The sequence below is a fragment of the Lates calcarifer genome, linkage group LG14, assembly GCF_001640805.2.
Source record: "Lates calcarifer isolate ASB-BC8 linkage group LG14, TLL_Latcal_v3, whole genome shotgun sequence".
Classification (NCBI taxonomy): Eukaryota; Metazoa; Chordata; class Actinopteri; family Centropomidae; genus Lates; species Lates calcarifer.
In genome coordinates this window covers 3886182-3903835 of record NC_066846.1, presented here as the reverse complement: position 1 = coordinate 3903835, position 17654 = coordinate 3886182, and the positions used below count along the sequence as shown (strand labels likewise).

At 38.9% G+C, this 17654-nt stretch overlaps 1 long non-coding RNA gene across 2 annotated transcripts in view; it reads right to left on the bottom strand.

Moving 5' to 3' along the window:
- LOC108882038 (uncharacterized) overlaps positions 1–8714 on the bottom strand; it is a 113220-nt gene extending 104506 nt beyond the window's left edge. For both annotated transcript variants that reach the window (XR_001960727.2, XR_001960726.2), the window contains exons 1-2: positions 8551–8714; positions 7769–7940 (exon numbers count right to left, since the gene is read on the bottom strand). This is a non-coding gene — a long non-coding RNA (uncharacterized LOC108882038). The remainder of the gene's footprint in view (positions 1–7768; positions 7941–8550) is intronic.
- Positions 8715–17654: the final 8940 nt, after the last annotated feature.

The window sequence follows — 17654 nt, the reverse complement described above, 5'->3', positions numbered from 1 at the left end:
GGCCAGGATTCTGAATCACACATTTACAGTCATGGTTATTGAAAAGCAGGGTCATTTCACTCAGACAAGCTCTTCAGATGGAGATGGGGAGCTTGAAGAAAAGAAATGAATTAAGAATGGCCTGTCTTTGTCTCTGCCGGACTACGATTTCAAGGACTTTTTCCGCCGATCCTATTCAAGGAAGAGACTCTTAATAAAATCTGTCACACTGTCGTACTGTTATGAATTTACATGCTTGTGCAGTAAGTGTTTAACATTCTAAAGAGGCAGAAAGTCTTGATTTACTGTGGCAATTACATTCTTTTATTATTGCTTACCATTGCCTCTTCTCTTTCTTCTCTGCAAATTATGGTTGCTACAAAGGACTGATTTTCAATGCAATATCTCAATCGATAGGAGGCAGGTAGTGGCACAGATATGTAGCCAATCACATAGCAAATCAAAAGAAACTAAAAAAATGGTTTGTTTGCTGATATTTTCTGTTCTCACATTTCAAAACTGTTTAAAAAGGCTACACATTCTGATACAACAACCCAAAGCAAAGTGGTACAGTGTCTATTGGCATCTGTTTACTGTAACTTTTGACAGTTTGGATAACAATTGTGTCAGTTTTAGCAAGATGTATTTCACAATTAGTCAAACTAAGTAATGTGCTTTCCCCAGTAAGAACACTCTGCAGCCTAAATTATTCATATGTAGAAAATCCTGCCTGTTTGTGAGTCTTTTCTGCAGCATTGAAAGTTTATCTTTGATACAAGAGTGATTCTTGAATGAGCTGTGGAAGAGAAATGAAAGTCAGCATGTCATTTTCGATACAACATACTGTAACTTTATTTTGCTCAGAAAATGAATGGAAGAAAGGACCTATGAATTTGGCTCAAACTCTGTTTGATAGCATATCTTCTTTTTATTCTGTGACAAGCTATTCCATCTGTGGTTCAATTCCAGTCAGTCTGTTAAATCAGGAGATCCAAAAGTATTTCAGAGACTATTTGATGTTTGTGGAGAATTCCAGACCAGTGGCGCATTTTCAGACCTGAAATAAAGCAACTGATGTACTCAAAAACAGCCATGGTCTCATATAGCAAACTCACACACAGACGCTGGGTGTCTGCATAGAAAGAAATGGTTACACAAGTGCATAAATCCATAAATTCTGACCCCCTCGGACACCCGTGGACATGGCCAGATGTTCAAATTTACATTACACAGATGCTTGTGGCTATGTGGATGCAGAAAGTATACTTTGAGAACCATATGCAATTCTACTATCTATGTATGTCTGCATCAGTTATGGTGTATATCCAGCCCTTTTAGAATATACTCAGTCTATTACTGAAGGCAAGCAGTGTAGGTTGACAACTTTTGCTTGCTGCAAATATCAAGCTATTAAACTTGTTCTGCTTGATTCTGACTAAACTTAAATGTCATTTGTTTTTTATTCATCTTTTGTCTTACGTCATTTGTTTAACCTAAATATCCTGATGATCCAGACAAGATGCATTGTGAATGCAATTCTATAAACTATAACATATTCCAGACATTTAACCTTTAAGGTAGAATCAAACACATTGGATTTAACTGTTCATCTAAATATCAATAATATTATTGGACAGTTTTTGCAACTATACATAAACATATTTCATTCAATCATTAAAATTTTACTTGAGTCACCACTTATGGAGAGTGCTGCTTACTGTTAGACCAAGCCAAGAAATAATCAGAAAAAAATATTGAGTCCAGTATAAACAAGGTCCTGTGGTCACAATGTATGGCTAATATAAAGCTTACAGTGAGCATCCACCTAAGCAGAACTTGAATATGCCTGTCATCCTTCTCAGAGGCCCAGAAAGCACATAATCATTTTCTCCATTCCAGCCTTGAACTGAGCCAACCAGCTACAAGATGAATCATGAGCTCATAAGATTGAAGAGGAAAATATACAGGGAAAACACAAAAGTATATTACTGTTTACATAACATTTTAAGAGGGAATGAGTCACTCATCACATGCAACAGTGCATCTTTCATTGTCAGTTCCCTTTGGCTCAATGAAAAATGATTCAATGAGTAAACTTTTGACTTCTAATCTCCTTCTCTATCTCTAGTTTATTTCAAGGAGCCAGACCATAACCTTGCCTATGTTTTACCTTTTTTTTTACTTCAGAAATCAATGCAGGTGGAGCACTCAACCTGAGTACTATTCCTCATTCTCTTAAATCAAATGGTTTCCCTAACACTCTCTATATTTATTTGGGCAGACACATACCAGAGGCGCCCAAGGTCAAAGAAAGTATCATCTTGCCAATGCAAGAAATCCCGCTTCTGATAAGGGCAAATACCAAAGCTGGAGAGGCCACAGACACCAACCACAACTACACAGGGAGAAACCTCAGTGAACTTTCCCCACACTGAACCAGCTTGTGATTGATTTTCTACACGGATCTCTAAACGGGTGTTACTCTCCTATCTGTAACAGTAATGAATTTCATTATGAGGCCCTGGAACACAGAGAGAGAGATGGAGATGCTGGCCAATGGCAGTAGGAGAGAGAGAGAGAAGGAGAGAGAAAAGAAAGACAGAGGGAGAGGAAGGCGGGGCTGTCATTCAGTGTCTGTCCATCAATACTGACAGCGCATCTCCCCGCTGGCTTGAGACTGAAATAACAGTCAGCTGCAGAGCAATTATAAACGCTGCCTACTGCTTTTAGGTAACCTACATACTCCTCAGCATGCTTTAGTATCTTAATGCTGCGGAAGTATGTATTGTAACATACATGTAAATATAGACATGAGTTTCCACCCTACTTCCCTCTCCAGTATGTTGTAACCCAAGTGCCCAGTAACCACGGTGACCAAAGACGTCCTGAGGCTGTGGCTGTATCCAAGCCGCAGTGAGTCAGGACGCACGATTGGATGACTCATTGCCTTCTTGGGGCTAAAAAAGCCTTTTCATCATTATCTCTCACTCTCTGGAACTCTCCTTCCGTCTCCTCACCCGCACCCCCCTCCTCCTCATTTTGCACGTATCTGCACCTCGGCATTTCCCAGGTAAATAAAAGCTATTTGGTTTTCTCCAAGACCCCGGGGGAAAATGTTGTCGTCTGACACCACAGAGAGGTGTCGGGGCATTCTGTTGACTTCCCAGTCGCCTTATTTTCATATCTACTCTCCCCTTCTGTTTGGTTGCTAAGGAAGTGGATTGCAGCCCTATCATTTTATGGTCATTAGTATTCATGGAGGGCCAGGTCAGGTACCCCAGGAGTGATTGGCGCTCATGAATAAGCCAAATGCCACCAGAGAATTTGCAGGAAATTTGTTACTCCAGTTTTGTCCAAGATTTCAATCTCAAGTGGACAATCACCACACCACAGTGTATGGCTTGTAATACTCAGAAGTTATTCAAAAGGTTATGCTGGTTATTTATTTATTCTTTATCATTACTAAAATCATTGTCAGATTTTCACTGTGGGATCAGCCATTCCTACCCAGAGCTCTGTCATTATTTATGCACCTCCATTTCCTGCTGAAGAAAATTGATTTGACTCTATTCTCATCATGTTGCCCCCAGAAATGATTTCCCAGATGGGGCATAATGTCATACAAAAATATTAGGTTAACACTTAACATGGACTCTGGAGGAATTTTATTTTGAAATAGCTTCTCGATAAATTGGCTGCCTGTTCCAGAAGTAAATCAAACATTGTCAGGCTAAATGATTGCTGTATAAAAGGACAAAATCAGTCTTCATGAACTCTTCTTCATCTATTCCAGGTAATATGTAAACAAGGCAATATTAAAACAAGTTTACGCAAATGGCCATTTTATTATTAGGCCCTTCATTAGGAACACCACATACTAGGTAAGGCCTCCCTTTGCTCTCAAAACAGCCTCAGTTCTTGGTGGCAAGATACTAAGATACTGGACACATTCATTTGAGATTCTGGTCCATGTTGATATGATGCATCAAATCATTTCAGCAGATCTGTCAGTTACAAATTCAAGCTGCCAATCTCCCATTCTATCACATCTCAAAGGTGTTCAATTGGATTCAGATCTGGTAACATGGTGTATTTTCATACTGGAAGTATCCATTAGAAGATGTAAATTTTGGTATTAAGGGGCCCAAACTGACAAGAAAACATTACACCACCACCATCATCAGCCTGGACTGTTGACACAAGGAAGGTGGATTCATGTCTTCAGCTGTCTGGTTTTGGTGAGCCTGTGCTGCCACTGTGGCCTCAGAATTCAGTTCTTTGCTGACAGGACTGGAGCCCGACATTGTCTTCCAGCATTTGTAGCCCATCCACCACAAAGCCTGATGTGTCGTGCATTCAGAGATGCTTTTCTGCTCACCACAGTTGTTAAGAGTGGTTATCTGAGTTACCATAGCCTTTCTGTCAGCTCCAATCACTCTGGCCATTCTCCCCTGACCTCTCTCATCAGTGAGGAGTTTCCATCCTAAGAACTGCCACTCACTGGATGTTTTTTGTTTTTCCTCGCCATTCTGACTCTAGAGACAGCTGTGCATGAAAATCCCAGGAGATCAGCAGTTTCAGAAAAACTCAAACCAGCTTTTCTGGTACTAAAAATCATGCCACAGTCAAAGTCACAGAACACATTCTGATGTTTGTGAACATTAACTGAAACTCTTGACTTCTAGATGTATGATTTTATGCAGTGCACTACTGCCACATGAGTGGCTGATTGGATAACTGCACAAATAAGCATAAGTGTATAAATAAGCGTACAGATGTTCCTAATAAAGTGCTTGGTGAGTGTATATTATCCTATTACTGTTGCATCAATTATTGTATGACCTAGATTAATTGAAACACTTTATTAAGAGATTTTATAAAAGTGTACTGAATGTTTGGTCTATTATTATGGTCATGATGCCTCCGTGCCTTTAATTATACATTCTTGAGTAGTTTATAAAGAAACTCTGATAAGACTGTGATTCATCCTTTTACAGCTGAAATATAACATTGCTACTTAATGGAAAAATACTGATGTCACTTGTAGTTACTTGATAAAATACATTTCCTATTGCTTGGCGCTAAAAAATGCAATTACTTGTTGCAAATGAAAATAAAAACAAGACTAATCATCTTTTCTTGAATGTAGCACCTTTCTTTTGATTGTTTTTAAGGTACTGCACAAAGGAAAGCAAAGAATACAAAAAATAATAACAAAGTATGAGTATGACTGAAAGATCAGATAAGAAAAGCATTATGATCTGTAAACAGACACATTTCCAAAAATATGAGGCCAGTTTGTGTATTTATGTATTGTTTGTTTCTATAATAAGTCATTCACACTTAATAATTCCAGTATGTCACAATCTGGTGTATTTCCCATAAATGTGGCTGTAACTCTATGCATTCACCACCTCGGTTGTAGAGATACAGATACACAAGAACAATCAGTGTCCTACAGTTTTCCAAATGAATGGGATTTTTTCATAATCCATTTCACTTTTTTTCTGAGTCTGACTGAACGCAGAGACAGATTATAGTCGCCATATACATATATATATATATATATATATAGGGATAAAACACGGGATAAACATACCTCCATTATCTTCATTGATTATATATGAGAGTGGTGTTACTCTTAGGCTAGGGTTGGAAAGGACCTTCACATTCTGCTGCTGGTCAGTGGCTCATGTTCCTTTTTCAACCATAACAAATCCTACCATCTATCCTCCCTTTTTTCCTACTGTTTTTAATCCATCTACTTCACTGCCATCCCTATCTCCTGTTCTCACTTAGTCACTCTAATCCCTTTACTTTGCCCTCTCTTTTAGCTTTTCAAGAGTACATTCTATTTCTCTCTTTTTATTCAGCTCTTGTTCTTTTAGTTTGATCTTTTGACCTTCTGTTCTGCATTTCTCCTCTGTTTTTTTTTTAATTTCTCCCACTCTCGTTCTCTGTCATTCAAACTGTGCTTCCTCACAATGCTCTTAGTTTCTATGTATCACTCCTTCCCCTCTTTATCAGCTATATACTGTACACAGATATCACTATACTACACACTTTTTATCTCTGCCCTTCAACCAATACAGGTTTAATTTCTACCTTTAATTTCATCCAAACCTGCATCCTCTAAAAAAACCGACATCACAAACATTAACTTGTCCTCTCAAGGTATAGCAATACAAACACCCACGCACTCTCTCTCTCTCACTCCTCTGTCTCCCTCCCTCTTTCACACATACACCCGTGCACATGTTGACGGCTTGTTGCCTCAGTGACGTGGCTGCACAGAGGTGACACTGCGTCTGTCACTCTGACAGCTGGCATTTCACAGCAATCCACTAACTGCGGTAGTCACAACGCAGACAGGACAGAAAGATAGACAGACAGGAAGAGATAGAAAGGGGCACAGAAAGAGATCAGCAGAACAATAAAGTAAACCACTATGACAGACGGACAGTTTTGCTTTAATATTTCTGCCCTTGTCTTACCCTTGTCCGCAAAGATAAAGGTAAACTGCATAAGCTTAGTCTGCTGCTCAGAGCACAGTAATACACAGTGTGTTTGAAGGACACATAAGGGGATGAGTTTTAAAGCAAACGTTAATTGGCTAGCTTTGTTAATAAAACCATATGGTCACTTACAAGTCCCATCCATAATCTTTTGACCAAATAAACTGAACTATAGCTAAATAATTATTCAGTGTATCTGCAGTTTGGCCAGTACCAATTACTGGCAGCTAAGACGGCATAATGATATGAAAATAAATCTGACTAAATGTGTTTATAATGCACTTGGTTTAACAAGTCAGAGCAAAAATGCATCAAGGCCAGAGTAATAATAAGGCAGTGCCACTGTGTTAGCTGAGGAGAATCAGCATCTTATGTCGTATGTCACGAGACTGATGGACAAACCAGTCTGCACTGTGTCACAGCTCCCGATGCTATTGACAACCAATATACAGTATCTGACAGGAGGACAGGTTAGGTCCTCCACTGACACAAGATGGAACATTTTGGACTGTTATCACTCAGAAGAAAACTGTGTGCGAGAGGCTTACTGTAAGAGGATCTCACATTTCTGGAGGAGCTGTGGAGATCTGTATTTAGAGCACTGGTTTTACTGTATGTGGTCTACCTCCTGCTTAGCACTGCAGCTACAGTGAGTCCTTTAAGCTCTGTTACAGCATTCATCCTGTGTAAAAGATGACCCGGAGAAGAATTATTCCTCTGTTCCTCAACATTCTTACCTTAAGCCATGCTTCATAAATACTGTGTGTTTATGCAATGGAACTGAATGTTGGCAATGGACAATAAGGATATGCATAACTTCCAGTGACTGAATTCTAATTATTGATAAATTTGGAAATACACAATAATTATTTAATGCACCTTGAAAACATTTAAATGATCAATAGATTAAATCATCCAAAAAAAAAAAAAATGCTTAAAAATGCAAGCATAAAAAAGAGCAAGTATGTATGGTGAAAGAAATGTAATGTAACCCTATTTGCTAAAAATGGCAAAGGACATTAAAGGTTGTATAGGTTGTGCTACTTAATATGGCCAGAAAATCAGAAGCTGCTAGGAATCGACCACAGAACCAGGATAGACCAAACAATACACCAGAATCAACCCAGGTAATGGAAAAACAAAACAGCTAAATTATTATTTACAAATAGTGTGTAAACTCAAAATTCACCAATGTCACCGATGTCCAACACTTATGCAGATCTAGCTGATAGTTCTGTTCATGCTGCTGTTGCAATGGCAATTGTTTGTCCTACCGTGTAGTAGAGTGAGTTGGTCATGTGTATGTAGACGAAATCCTCAAAGTCCAGGGCCTCAAATCCTCTGCATGCAATTGAGTTTGTGTTTCCGATCTGCGGGGCTGTAGCTCGCCATCAAACATCCAGCAGTATCCAGGCTCAAACTCCAGGTAGGTCCAACAAACCTGACCTACAGTGGGTGAGGTCAGAACTCACATTCAAGCTTCTACTCTGGGATACTGGACCATAATACTAAGAATATACATTGCCAAAGTATCTCATTGTACTCTACATGACCTGAAGAATAACAATTTAAGAATACATTTGTCTCAAGTTTCCAGAGAACGCTACTTAATAAATTTAGCTCTAAGTCAAAGTTACTACAGTCATTACAAAAACATTCCGTACTACAGTCACATAACAATTGACATAAAATAGCTAAAGCAACAACCCACCGAAAAAGATGTTTGCTTTACACCCTGCGCCTTCAAATGACGGCCTACGGTGACATGTACACAATATTAATAACAGACTGATACTTCGTGCAGCGGCGGCTTACAGTCCCACACACACAAACATTCCCCACAACCTGCGAAGTACAGCTTTAAGTGCTCATGATGACAAAAAATAACCATTTAGAGCACAGCAATAGCACAAAGATTAAATACATAAGCTACGCTTACATATTGCATCAAACCAAGGGATGTTCCCACTTCAAAATAGCAAGGCTAACACTTATAGCAAAGGAAAATGACATTAGCAGTTAGCGGCTAGCGCTTCGTAATTAAAACGTATCTCACCAAAGAGGTTCTTCCTCTAAAATCAGCGCCAACAGGTCCCTCTGGTTATAATCACACGGGTAAGTTATGTCTCAGAAGTTGTTAGAGCTGTTCTGTCCAACTTCAAATCAGTTTTATCCAAGGCCAATGGTTATCGCTCGTCACAGTAACAACTCTCTTCCGCAGGTCAAAAAGGAAGTGAACCTATAACCTTTGTCAGATTGCCAGACGGAGCTTTAATCTGATTGGCTGACTGATCTAGCATATTAAATTCACACACACGTTTCAAAAAATTAAATTTGACATTAATCAAGGAATAGCTGTGTTATTTGTAGACTAAGTTGTCCTTTTGCATTCATCATATATAAAATCTCTTGTTTTTTTTCACAATTACATTTTCTTAACGGTTTTTACTAATCAGATGTCTTTGTTTTCCCCTTTTCTATTCAAGATATATTTCATATAACGATTCATAAACCTGGGTTACAGTGACCTTAATTTATTTTTAGCCACACTAGCAATATTTTTACAGGGAATGGCAATATTGGTGTGCTTAAAAAACAAATCCTAATAACTTTGGTAATCACCTTACTTGCTGTATAGCACCTGTGAAATATCTGGGCATGTACTACATGGACTGCCATTAAATTTTGCACAAACATTTCAAGAGGATGCAGCTTACTGACTTTGATGATTCCCCAAATTTTACTCTAGCATCATCATAAGGTTTTGTGTGAAATGTCTCTATTGATTGATTGCCATTCATGCTCCCCTGGGGAAGCACTGGAATGGTTCTAGACTCTTAATCTTGTCTCCTAGTACACACAGCACATCTTAACCCCATGTAATTCTGTCGTAAAGCAGCGTCAATGAAGTACATAGACAGGAAGTCCACCTAATAGCCATCCCATACACTACAAAAAATGAAACAAATCAGGAAAGCAGTCGAGAATAAACAAGATAAAACAGGTAATTCTATCTATGAAAGAGGATATGAGGCTATGAAACAGAAAAGTTTGGAGCCTATTAAGAAAGTGAGCAATCTCAGAACTAAGGAAGTTCAAGTCATAACAGAAATAGAGAGTCCTAGTGTGCCAGAGAATGAAACTCAAAAAATAATGGAGAAAAGTATCAGAAGATGAGAATAAAGGTGTAAGTGAGCTTCAAGAAAGCTCGAACAATTTCATATCCTTGAAGAGGGGGAGAATCACAGAAAGAAATGAAAAAGAACATGTCAGCTGGGACAGAGCTCTGTAAGGATCCCTGAAAATTTGTCAAAAATCACTTCTCGCTGAGGAGAATTTAGCTCACCAACATGAAAAAAAGATGCAAAATCCAGTAAAACATTAAAGAGTTCATCTCCAGGATCCTGTATTGTCTGCAGTAAGGTTAAAAGAAGTGCTCCAGGTGTTGGGAGATTTATGTGAGGTGCATGAGAGAAGAAGAAAATATCTGGTAATTGTTCAGACCAGGAGCAACTGCAATGCTGAAGGAAGAGTTACTCAATTTTTATCAGTAGGCTTTTTGTACGTGAAGTGACAGCACACTGGCAAATAAATTACTTATAAGTGGAAAAAACTAATTATGAGGCAGATTCTTGACTCATCTGAATAAAATACAAGACTACCTAGCTTCTCAGGGTGTTCAGATTATCCAGCCAAAAACATGCTGTGCAATAGACCTGGAACATGCATTTGGCACAGCATCACACAGCCTACTGTGGGTAGATTTTTATTTCTTCTGTGTACCAAATGCCACAAAAAAAATCATGTTAAAGCCCATTTTCAAGACAGAATGTGCAAAATTTAATATGCTTCACAACATTGGATTGGTACTTACAAAGCATGACAGTGCCTGAAAATTGTTATCATGGCAGGGTGCACAATCTCCCCTGTAGCATTCACAATAAAATGGAAGTAATCATTAGGCCATCAAAGGGGCTCAGGGAGAGGCAGTGAAAAAGACACTTTCCAACATACAGGAGAGGCCAATTATGAGCTGTGGAAGATGAAACTTAGTCTGATAATTAGACTAAATTAAGATTTCAATTTTAGCGTTTGGTCTGACATTGGCTTCATGTTTGCAGTTTTCCTTTTGAGAGGGGTATTAGTTCTCCTTAATATGTGAGTAACTCTGTCACAGTTGTTCTCTCTTCTGCATTTTAGAATCTCACCTATTGGCGTGGTTATTTTCCATCAGGGTACACTGTAAAGATCTACTCCTATGTGACTTTCAGGACTCTATTATTTCCTGTTTTATTTTGTAGTAATTGCTTGTTTTTACTTCCTGCCCCAGTGTGTTTTCCACCTGTTTGATTGCCACGCTTTGTCAGTTTGTCTGTTCAGTTCTCTTCTCTTTATCATTTCTGTTCATGTTCCTGAGTTTTGAACCTTGTAGATTCCAGGTTTTTCCAACCTTCAACCAAAGGAAAAAGAAATGAACCGCAAGACTCAAGGGTGTGAATAATAGCAGGACTGAACCAGATTTGGGTTGCCGAAAAAATTCTGGAGGAAGGCTAAAAAAAATAGAATAAAATAGTAATAAAATAGAGTAGAAATTGTTGCCAGATCTTATGTAACATTCTTGCTGAGCCATGATTAGTATGACTTTGCATTTGAGGTATACCATTACATCCTCCAGCCAGCTTTCATGAGATGGTGTCACTATATTTTTTTTTATCCATCACTGGGCAAGTGCTGCAGAGAAGCTCACATCTGCACCTTGAGTAATGGTGATCTTTAAGTGCTCAGAGAATACTCCAAATATGGGCAAATGAGTCATTTATATTTGAAACTATATGCAGTCAAATTGTAAGAGTCTGACGGAAAGAAGAAATGAATCGACTGAGTAATAATTCCTTTGATGGCAAGGGGGTTTTGTCACTGGAATCTAAATGTATTTTGTTATTGGGTACTTGCTAAAAAGATCTTGTTATGCTGGTATTTAGTCTCCAAATAAGATGGTTAAAGTATGGTGATCATGAGGCAGCTGGAACACTTGGATATGGTTACAGTGTGGTAAAAGTATTTCACAGTGATAATTGCAGGTCTGTGACAGTATATGACCTCCAGGAATCAACATCACAGAGTAGAGAGAGAGCTCAGGAATGACTGTACTTCTTCAGATAACACACCTTTACTTTCTGCAAAGTTACATAAAGGATGCACCTCATCCTGTATATGTACTGAACATTGGCACCAAACATCAATCCTGAGGTCTGGAATCAGCTAATATGGATGTAATTCCTAGGATCCTGGGCTGGTATAAGAATGGGGACTGTGTATGTACTGTATATAGTTTTAGAGGATGAGCTTATACGCATTTAAGTAAAACCACAGGTGACACTGATAGAGTGAAAAGAGCCAATAGGGAAGCTGAAACTGAATAGATTCTGTTCCATTAACTACAAAGTGAAAATTTCTTTGTCTGTTAATCCACAGCTGCTGTCTTCATGCTAACTTTGCACTTCTTGTCATATTTTTTTTTTTATCAAAGTAACAGCTACTGCTACCAGAGACACAAAATATTTCACTTAACGTGCACCAAAGCATTTTTGGCTGCATGGGAGAGGGCTTTATTTCTGTTACAAAGTTCTACTTTAATCAAGCAAAGCAAGTGACTTTGTGGTTGTTCAGATGTTCTTCAGACATCTGTTAGACATCTGTGAATAAAAGACAACTCAAGTGTCACTTGTTAGACTTAAAATGTAACCAACACAAGCTTTATTGCACTTTGTTTTTCCACTTAATTAAGCAAAACCTCGGCTCTGGGTTGGATAAACTTTTTGCTTAATGCACCAGAGGATGTTCTTTTTCTCAGGAAACACCAAGCACAGAGTGTTTAATTAATCTGCAAAAGAAAACAGAAAAACACAAGATACAATGCTCACCTGACAGAAGGACAGACTCAGCTGATGAGTAGAGCAACATGAGAGGATATTGTTATCTGTGCTGATGCTTCCATGCAGCTGGAGAATGGCAATAGGCAACAGGCCTGTGTGGAGAGGGATGGCAGCCTTATCAGACCTTCAACAGACGACTGACGTCTTTCTTAATTTATTTTCACCAGATTGCCAGATCAAGACTGGCATTTCCATCAGGTGTTGCCGGCTGTATGCAAACATGCCGGGAGTGTGGTAAGGCTGTGTGTTATGTGGACGCTTTTTATGATAATTTGGGTGAATGTGAAGGTGTTGTAATAATGTGTTATTTTTTGAAATACCATTTGATTGCTCATTAATAATATTACAGAATGTGCTGGCATTTGCTTTGCAGAAGAACATCTGTCTTGGACTCAACCCTGGAGATGCTATTGTTCTGCATCTGGTGTGTGTGTGTGTGTGTGTGTGTGTGTGTGTGTGTGTGTACGTGCAATTGGCTCTTTCTAAAATGCCTCAATTGCTCCGCTTCAGTGCTTCCACTTTTCTAATTTTCACTACCTCTCCCCTGCTCCTTCCTCCATTCCTTCTCTAATTACCTTTTCTTTACCATCATTTCCCTATTTAGCATATGAATTGGACCCAGAGCGTCTGTGCAGTTCACTTATTATGTTTGCACGTGTATGGATGAAAGAGTATGGCTCTTGTAATGAAATACACTGAGAAATGCATTATATTCAATTAGGGCTGTGACTGCAACATGAGTTCAAAGTTGGTAAATATGTCTTTTGTTTATTCTTTGTAATGTATATGACCTTGAATCATAATTAGATAACTCACAGGGATGTTTGCAGAAAGCCAGTGTAATTGCTATGTGTTTGTTTCACCATGGCGTCTATATGTCTTCCTCTTATCTTCCTCCCTCTTCCTCACTATCTCTCCTTTTTGTTGTCTTTATTCCCTTTAAATGGTTAATGGTATTTAAACAAATGCACATTATTAGAAGACAGTGTTTATTCCTCATGTATAGGCAGGGTGAAATGAAGGGCAGGGTTTTGTTTCATCTTATTCATTGCCTGCTGTTTAAAGAAAAACAAATACCTATCATGACTGGAATAGGTTTATGAAAGCTGATCTTTCCAGACTGAAATTACTCATAGTGTTATAATATTACTGATACAGTACCATATTTTTGCCCGATGTCCTATATCTTAATATTTCTCATTTTCATGCAGACCACAGTTGTTTAGTTTTATTCCTGTACTTTTTTCTTTCAGCATTTATGTAATAAAGGGGGTGTGGGAGTTCCTGCAGCTACAGGGAGTTGACAAAATAATGTCAGCACTTTATTAAAAATGATATAAAGGAACCAGTGCAAACAGTGCTACAAAAGTGAATAATACTGTACTAGTTTGCATGCTAGTTAGCCAGTATTTGCCAGCCCCCTAATCAGCAGTGATCCTCTTGACACAGCGCTTGGTGTACAGTACTTGGGCAGCTCTTTTCAAAGGGCAAGTCCAAAAAAGATACAAAAAACAAAGAGCATTGAACCAAGATTAAAATGTCTTACAATAATAGGAATTTAGATTTTGGAAATAACAAGTTCAAATCACATTCCAATAAAATAACACACGAAAAATAATACGAGCCCAGATTTGAAAGTCATTAGTGAAGTTGTAAGCCTGATCTGGGATCAGGGAGGTCATGCCAAAGCTTTGGGGCCTTTGTGTCTGGGATTTTATGATCAAGGTACAGATAAGAGCACCGTACCAGCAGATCTCTCATTAACTCCAATTTGCATCATTTTTGTCAGGTTTTGTATTATCTGGCTTACCCACTGTATTTAATTCAGTGGCAGGGGGGATTCTGAATTGAATAGGCCTTTCACTTTATAATTAATGACAAGAATACTACTATCAAATGAATGAAAAAACAAAGAATACATAACTTCTCTCCTTTTGGGGCTGTTGAGTGGCTGGCGGTCAGGCAGAAACTTCCATCATACCAGATGAAAAGAACACTGTACATGCTTGTAGTAATCTAAGAGATTTATGTGTCATAAGAGTGTCCATGGATGACAGGACCGAGGCAGGGAGAGAGAGAGGCAGCAAGGTTTTAAAGCAGAGATATCACACCGTATACCCTCTCAGATTACTCCCTTCTCACATAGCATTTCTCACTCATTTCCTAATGAGCTTAATGGACTGAGAGCAGAGTCTCACCTCTTTAAACCTGATGAGGTCGGGCAGAAAATTGATCTGCCTGGAGGGCTGATATGTGCTCATGCGAAATTAGATAGATGCCGTGTACTTTTTTTTTTTTTTCCTCAGCCATGATATTGCTTAAAGAATAGGAAGGGCTGTGGAGTAGTCATGGTGATAAGCATTTTTCCCAGAATAAAGAATAATATTAAAAATCTCATTCATTAATCAAAATCAAAAATACAGCTACTTTAAGCCTCAAAATAAAGTCCAGCATTACTGCTTCGTAGCATACAATACCATAGTCATGATGATTAATCTGTTGATTGCTACAGTATGTCTTTTGTATGACTTTTAAATGATGTTCAGCCATGCAGCTCATCAAGTCTGTCTCCATCAGTGTCTCTATCTTCTCCTGGTCTCACTCTTAATCAATATCGTGTTCCATTTTCCATTTGATGAAATCATTGTTTCTCCAAAAGGTCACCTCTTCAAAGAGCAAGAGGAGAGCTGTGCCTCTTCCGATTAACGCACACGCTTTTTTTCGAATTGGGCATTCCTAGCCTTGGGTTGCTGCAATATAGTGAAGCATTTGACCCATAAATCGTCAAATAAAGTGTGAAATAACAGGAATTTTGTCAGCAAAGGAAACTGTTACCGTCAATCAATAGAATAAACAGTGAGTGACAGCCCTGTGATAATGCTAGAAGCATGCAGCAAATGAGCCTGTTTGAAAAATTCTAACACTTGAGATCAGATTCTGAAATGAAGCTTCTCTTTACCAGTAACAAGGTATCTTTGAATATCACGGGTACAAACACACCACCTCACTACAGAAGACTTGTGGCAATTACACAAAAAAGAGTGTGGGAAAGCAAAGCTGTGAAGCGGAGTCTGCAGACATACAGGGGGTCCTGGATGATCACAGCCTTCACTGGGTCTCTGAGGGTCTGACTCAGGGGGAGATATCAGATCACAAAGCTGAGATTTCACCACCCTCCACGTTGGAGTAAATTGTAGACTTAACTCACAGCTCTACTGTAAGTGGATTGACACCATCCTCCAACAAATACACCTGCCATTTTCTTTTGATATATCATTTTAAAGCTCTGACATCACTCACCTCGGTGGTTCCTAACAAACCGGACACATAGCACATCACATTTCAGCCACAATAAAAGGGGACTGACTGACAGAAAAAGTGGGCAAATATACAATACGTCTCTTGTTATATGTTAGATGTCAGTCATATACAGAGACTAGTAGGACTGGACAGAAACTTGCCTTCTCCTGCCCCCTCTCTGCATCCTTGATTCCACGACACCTCTCAAACTGTCAGTGAGAGAGGTGTACTGTGTGTATGCATGCTCCTGCGAGACAATCCACCCATCACATTTTCACACACTTCAAATGGCAGCCATCTTGTTGACTTCAATGCACTGGTGCCCGTGGGAACCTGAGGCAAGTCTGCATTGATAACATAAACAAGCATGCGTGTTTGTTTGTTTCATAACTATTTCAAGCTCTTGTCTCTCCCTCCTTTTCAAAACCGCCCCTTTCCAACATATTGGAGGAGCACTGATTAAAGCTTTTGCCACCACGAGGAACGATCCATCAGGGTTGTACATGAGCTATCAAAAACCTCAAAGCCTGCTCTCGCTCGCTGCTTTGTCTTCCAATGAGAAGCAAGGCGGCACATCAAACGGATGACAAAACCTGCGTGAAAAGGGAATATTTTATTCATAGCTGACAATGAAAGGGAGGGGTGAGATATTAGGGACAGAAAGAACCCGCTGCAGTTTAGATCCTGAACCCTGAACATGGTGCACCTTAGCAGGGTTTTTAATGAGGAAACATGATCAGAGGAGCAGGTGACATCTGAAGTGTGCTGGGACACAAGAGGTGATATTTACAACAGGCAGAGATCTCACCTCTGCTTCTCCATCTTTCACATGACACTCGCATGCCACTGAATCTATATTTATTCACTAGTTGTTGCTGGGTAAGAGTTCATACAACATTCTAAAACTCTTAAACTTCACTCACCAGAACCGTAAATTGCTTTCCTACTACTGTGCCAATTAAACCCTTAGCCATGAAGCATCTGTAAACATGTCAGATTTTTACTGCTGAATTGAAGCTGTTATATTTGAAAGAAAACATAACAGATAAAAACTTAATGAGTTTATAGGGAACTGTTGCCTGAGAAAGGTATAGAAAGGTAAAATGTCCACAGCAAGGTCTGTGGATTATCTGAGTAAAAACATTTTTAAATTGCATTTTTAAATGTCTGCACAATAGATTAAATTCCATTTGCCTCCAATTTCCTTTTGTGGTTTCAGTGACAGATATATCCAAACCTCAGCAGATAAAGTCCAAACTATTGGCATGGCTAGACACAGTACTTGTAATGATTTGGACTGTTCTTTAAATCACTTCTGGTTCTATTCACTAACAGAAAAATCATTGTAACCTTAAGAGAGCCCAAGCCTTTGTGTCAATGTGTATCATACAGTGAATCTTCAGACAACCTCAGCTCAGAGTGTTTAACAGCCACCTAATTTGAACCCTAGCCTCAACAGCCAACTCAGCTTATATAAATGAAGATACTATATTTTCAGCCACTGTTCGCTTCTAGGAGCTTTGAACATCTGTTCACCTATAAAGATGCAAAGATGTGGTGAAATTGTTCCTCTGACACACAAGAGCGACAGCTAGCAACCAGCTTCTCAATTCTCTACAAAATAACTTTAGAATTACTTTAAAGTTTTTGCGATTGCTACATAGCCACCGTTAGCAACAGTTGTTTATTTGCCATTGAACAGGAAACATTGCCATTTCAGCATAAAACTTCACTCCATTATTTGCAAAGAGGTGTCTCCAGCAGTGAATAACAACCAACTATAACAAGTGTTATCTCTTCAATTTCTATCACTTTCCTTCTATTGAAGTTAGCATGCACACCAGCTAACCATGGCCCATGTTGGCTATTTAGCAATTTCTTTTCTATTAGCCAAAAACTACCATGTAGCACCTTTAATGCGCCA